The sequence below is a fragment of the Rousettus aegyptiacus genome, unplaced genomic scaffold (genome assembly GCF_014176215.1).
Source record: "Rousettus aegyptiacus isolate mRouAeg1 unplaced genomic scaffold, mRouAeg1.p scaffold_m13_p_2, whole genome shotgun sequence".
Taxonomy (NCBI): Eukaryota; Metazoa; Chordata; class Mammalia; order Chiroptera; family Pteropodidae; genus Rousettus; species Rousettus aegyptiacus.
Window position 1 is genome coordinate 2550076 of NW_023416295.1, and position 6000 is coordinate 2556075.

A 6000-nucleotide genomic window follows, 5' to 3' on the forward strand; every position below is an offset into this window, starting at 1 on the left:
AGCCCTAGAGTTTCTGTTTAAAGTTGCCGTGGCGTCCGCGGAAACCCTGCCGCGCAGAAGCGCGTGGGCCGCGCTAGGGCCCCTCCCCTTCGCGGGCGGGAAGGCCGCCGCTGGCTTTCTCTGTTGGCAGTCGCCAGAAACCCAACGTGAACTAGGTAAGCAAAAAAGAAAGAGTTATTGACCCACATAGCCAAACCAAGGCTAAGAGGGACTGGAGTTGGCCTCAGAGACAACAGGAACCAGGGGTCCCTTGGCATCCGTCCGCCTCCCCTCTTCCCCGTCTCCGCCTCTCTCGGGGGCTTGAAACCTCACAGACACTCATGAGGGTGTGTTCAGGGGTCCCTGGCCAGAGTCCTCTACCAGCAAGGTCTCCCTCCCTCGCGCGCTGCCTTTCAGGGTTTCACAATACTTAAACATCATCATCATTTTGCTTCGGGAAATTCCCTCGGTCTCCCCCACAAAAATGCAAATGCTCCAAACCAGCAGGAAGTCCCAGCAGGGGCCCACGATTCTGTTACTGAAATGGGGAGAGAAGGGTGCATTTAATAGTAAGGGGGGAGACAGGAGTCCAAATACTGCTGCCCGATCCCCAGGCAGCTGCGACCGGAAGCCGGGCGGGCCGGCACAGAGGTGGGGGGCCCAGCCCCCCTCCGGGTCCCAGCAAGAATCAGAGAGCCACAGGGACAGGGGTCCAGGCGGACTGGGCCAAACCATAAATCAGTGCTGGCTGACACTGAAAAATGGGAGGAACGCTAATTCAAAAAGCCCAAGGCACGTCTCGGCGTTTGTAGATACTTCATTTCTCCTTTTGAAGCCGAGGTTCTGTGGGTGCAGGTGGTGTGGACAGAGGACAGGACATTGGGGTCTGTTAGCACGGGCACCAGCGGCCGCCTGGATCCGGTTCTCCCACAGGGACAATGCACTTCCGGAGGTGGCTGGCGGGACGGTCCTCTCATGTCAGATCACGACGATGAGCAAGCACTTCTGTGGGGACACGCTTTCTGAGTCCCTCCCGGGGGCCAGGAGCACACTTTCCTGAGGCCTCACAGCTGGTCTTGGCCTCTGCGGAGGCTCCCCGAGAAGCCCCCCTGCCGGCGCCAGCCGGAAAGAGGCCCGTTTCCCCGGAGGGCACGCCAGGCGCCCAAGTATCTTCTTTGGCCACGCAGGACTCAATCTTCATATCAGAAACTCCACACGCTTAGCCATTAGCTAGTTTCTCATGAGAGCAAAAAAAAAAAAAAATTTATGAATAACAATAAAACGTTACTGTCGTTTGGCGCTTCACAATCCACTGTCTCTTCCCCAGTCACACATGTAATGAATCTCTGAAAAGGAAGCGAGACTCTTGTGGTCAAAATGCGGCTCTGTCCTTTGTAATCACGCTGAAAAATAACCCAGAGCGCGGCTGCCCGTAATAACTTCATTTCCGTTCTCACATGCTGTAAACTTGGGGGTTTTCAGCTCTCAGCCCACGGTGCGTTTTCAGCATGAGGAGTTCAACAGCAAGAGACTAAGCCATGCAAATAGTTTAATAAATAAACATGACCTCTCTTTCTAGTAATATAAGGGTACTTGGCTTGGAAAACACAAGGAACCCCTCCCGTAATTGCTATAAAGTCTATTCCCAGGGGTCTTATCTTACATCCCCAGAGAGAAGAGACCCGTATTGCATACCATGAAATTGTCCTGTTTTATAACCAAGTTGTAAAGCTGAGCATTAAAACGTGGTTGTGCTGAGACTAAGGTCCATATGGAATTCGCCGTCCCCACTCACTGTCGAAGACAAGTGTCGGTTGGGGGAGGGGAGGAGGAGAGGAGGGGACCAGGCCCTGCCGACCACCCTGACCTTTATTGGTTTTAACTATACCGAAAAGAAAGTAGATTATATTGGCTTACCACGCTTTCTCCTCCTGACAATTTGCCCACACTCATTCATTCCCTGGAATCCTACTATTTTGGCTCTTCTTACTGCCGTATCTTGAACATCATCCGCAAAATATTTACGTTCTACCTATGGCACCCTGGCTCCACGACTGTGGGGTATACGCTGTATTAAGGAGCTCCCTCTCTAAACATGCCACCGATGGAGGGGTCTGAGGACCTCCGGACATGTGCGCAGATGCTGGAGAAGGCGGTGAGTGTTGACGGCCTTTGAGATGTCGCGTGGAGCAGAAGTGTGGGAGCCACACTCGCGGGCGGGGGCGGGGGGCTGCGCACACTCAGTAGAGTGGGCGCCGGACACAAATTCCCAGCGGTCTGGGTGACAGAGCCCCCGAAGGCCAGGGCGTTCGCCTTACATCCTTCAGTTGGTAGGAACCTCGACCTCGCCTAGGCTTCTGTAAAGGAAGAATGCGTAGAAAGGGCTCAGGGCGTCCCATGCAACACAGAGGGGGCGAAGACTGGCCTCCTGGGAGACCGCGCTGGACGCGGCACGCCGGGCCCCGAGACGCACGGCTTCTCCGGGGGGGCGCCGCGCCCCCTCCTCTGCACGCTCTGCTCTACTGGGCCGCCGCTATCTGCAGACCAGATTTCTCCCCCGCGAGGTGAAAACCAGTGGCCCCGTCCCCCGGGGGGCCGAGCCGGTGCACGGGTAGAGCCTCGTGCCCTTGGGGATCGAAGGGTGTGGGGCAGTGGCAGGCGCGAAGGCCGGGGGGCCGTGCGTTGTGGCCCCTCAGAAATGGTGTGGAGCAGGGCGTCGAAGTGGAACCGCTTTGTTCCTCTTTCACCTGAGACTGTCACCGGGTCCCCGACATTGCCCTCGAGTCACCTGCCTGGCGCACTGGCCCCAACCGTGCACGGGCCGGAGTCCGCAGCCCAGGGAGAAAACGCACGTTGGTCCCGCTCCGCCGACCTGGAGCGGGGGCTCTGGTCTGAGGCGCGACTCCCCGAGGGCCGTCGGCACAGGTTCTGCAGAGCTGAGGAGGCTCCGGGGTCGGGGGTTCCGTCGTGCTGGCGGCTGGCCGGTCGGAGGGGCGGTCAGGGCGCTGAGTCGTTTCTTCCGGCCCGGAGGACAGGGCTGAGGTCACTTCCAGTGTCCCTCTGTCCGGTCTCGTGGGAAAGCGGCCCGGAGGTCGTTCCGCCCTAGCTCAGGACCTGAAACGTAACTTAGGTCAAGGTGTTGTCTTTACCCTGCCAGAGGTCCGGCCGTGTGACCGTTAGTCAGGTCCGGGCCACTGTCCCCGGCTGCCTGGGGGCTGCCGGTTATCTGGGGGGACGGCCGGGTCTCTGAGGGGGGTGTAGAGGGAAGATGTGATCCCAGCGCTGGGATTTAAAACTGAACCGACCCAAGGTCATGGGGCCCTCGGTTTCCAGATCCCAAGAAATGGATGTCACCTTCCGAAGTGGAGTCCAGGCCACCATGTGCAGGCGGTGAAGACAAAAGCCGTTTTCTGACCCTTGTCTCTGTCCCCACATTGAGGTTACGGAAAATGAGCGGGGCTTGCAGACGAAGAGGAGATTTGGGGGCCCCGTTGATGCGCTGTGTGTCCCCATCCCTCCCCAAGGGGATGTGTAAACACACACACCCTCCCCAGAAGGTGGCCGGCCCTCAAAGAGCACCTCCTCCAGAAAGGGTCTTTGCTTTATTTTGGGGTTCAGTAAAGCATCTATCACAGGATACTGTCGTTGTTTGATTTCTCCGTCCCCCACAGTCGATGTGTACTCCGGACAAGTACCATAGTCTCTGTAACTCGGGTGTTTAGCACCGAGCCTGCATGTGGCAGGGATCAGACAGCGTCCCTAGTGGACAGCTAAATGGCACCCAGAGGGGACAGGAACTTGTGGAGAGTCGGGGCATCCTCCGAGCGTTTACGCGACACTCTCGAAATGCAGGGGACAAGTCCCTGCTGGGTTCTCAGCCGCGAGGGATGTCCCAGGCCAAACCCTTTCCTGCGAGGTTTACGCCGTGTGTAGGGAACATCACATACTCTCTCACTTACACGTAAACTTAACTCGACCTGAAATGCAAGGCCTCTCGCAAGACCACAGCGCTGCTCGGAACAGAACCCGCACCGCCCCTTCCTAACCCAAAACACATGTAAACGGGATTATAAGCTTCTTGCTGCCAAATTTGCTTTGATGGTACAGAAGACCCAAGAGATAGCCCGAGCGCCCCGGGCAGTTACTGGACTACTACAGCCAGACGGGACATTTTCCAACACTGCTGGCGCTTTGCCTCTGCACGAGTAGGTGCAGCGGTTTTTTAAAGGGGTCCTTACCGTTCGCGTCTGCCACAGAGCGGGCCGCCGGCCGGCCGCCCGTCCAGACGCGTGATTCCGTCACGTTCCGCGTCATGCTGCCGGTTATGACAGTGTCCTCGGGCAAACCTGGGCAAAGCAGCGAGATGTTTGTCCCTAAAGCGGCCGCCGGAGGTAGGGGAGCCCTTCCTCACGCCATACGACGTCAGGGGACTCGGCCGCCGCCGCCCCATCCCCCCGCCCGCAGGGAGCTGCCCCCGTCAGCGACTCATCCGTGGGGGGAGGACGTCCTAGTTTGTGGCCCTCGCCAGTGTCCGTGGCCTCGATGCTCCCGCCAGCGCGATGGCCAGCCGCGTCGCGCTGGGTGTGGGATGGGGCAGGACGAGCCTGCTTTCGTGTTCGGGGGACAGACGCCTGACGCACCTGCTGCTCGGCGGAGCGCTCTCGACCGCCGTGCCTCGTCAGACCGCCGGCGAGGACCCGAGCGGCCGAGCGCCCGGTGTGACGTGCCCCGACGCTGACCCTCCGGCCGGGGAAGGGGGCCGGGTCCGTGCGTGTGGCTTTTCACACGAGTAACGAAAAGAGCCTTTTGAATCCAAACCTGTTAAGGGTTGTTCGGGGAATTATTTTTAAAAGAACCCTTCGTTTTTTTTTCTTTTTAGAAGACCTACTTTGAACATAAACACTATTTTAATAGGTTTTTTATTTTCTATCTTGACAACTAAAAGGGATATAATTTACAAGTGCTGATTCCCTAAAAGAAGCACATTCATTTGCCTGGAAGAGCGCGACTATGTGTCAGGGAAACTAGATTTGATAAGAAAATTATACCTTTTGGAGAAAGTGCAAAAAACAATAAAGCGGTAGAGGGGAGCATGCGGTCATAAAATTATTATGTGTTTCCCTCCCCGCAGTGCTCCACAGAAGACAAGCAACCCTAGCTCATAAATAATGCTAGCAAAATGATAAAAACGTAATATTCAAAGAGGACCGCATTATAAAAAACAAACAAACAAACAAACAAAAAAAACCTGGAAGAAGCCAAGCCGTTGTGAGGAACAAGCCGCGTGGGCTTCACTGTGTCCCTCTGGGGCCCCGATGATGACCCCGGGATGCGGCAGCCGAAGTGGTTTGAAACCACTGGGGTCGCGGATCATTAAGACTCTAATAAAATTTACGAACCTGCTTCCTGGAAAAGCACACGCAACTTGCCAGACCACCCCAAGAAGTCCAGACCCCGCCCAGACCTATTTTTGGAGCCGGGGTTAAGAAGCCTTGTGCTAAGCGGAAGCAATGCCTCTAAAAGCCCCCGCCGCCACCCCCCGCAGCCCCCCTCAATCTCCTCACGACCGATCTCACAGCCTCTCGCACTTTGAACGGGGACGGGCAGCCCAAGGTGCCCTGGGCCTCCTCCGCCCTGCCCCTGCCCCCTCCCTGCTGGGCGGCCAGCAGTTTGGGTAAGGCGCTGCCGGTGTTTCTAGACCCCGACCGCGGATCCTAGGATGCCGGCCGCAGCCTTGCACCGCCGGGTGACGCCCGCACCTGGGGGAGGGCTCTGGGGCAGGGTCGCTGGGCTCCTCGCCGGTGAAGAGAGGAGGCCGTGCGGTGGCCTGCCGGGCCGCTTCCCACGTGGCCCAGGGTGCGGCCCTGGGTCGCTCCGGGTCCCTGGGTCGTCATCTGTAAACGGGGACGATGACGGAGACGACCTTGGGGACACTCCGGTGTTGTGTGTGTACAAGTGACCGACAAGACGCAGGCACCCCGGGAAGCCAGTGGCCGCCTGTTCCGGCTGCCGCGTAGTCCG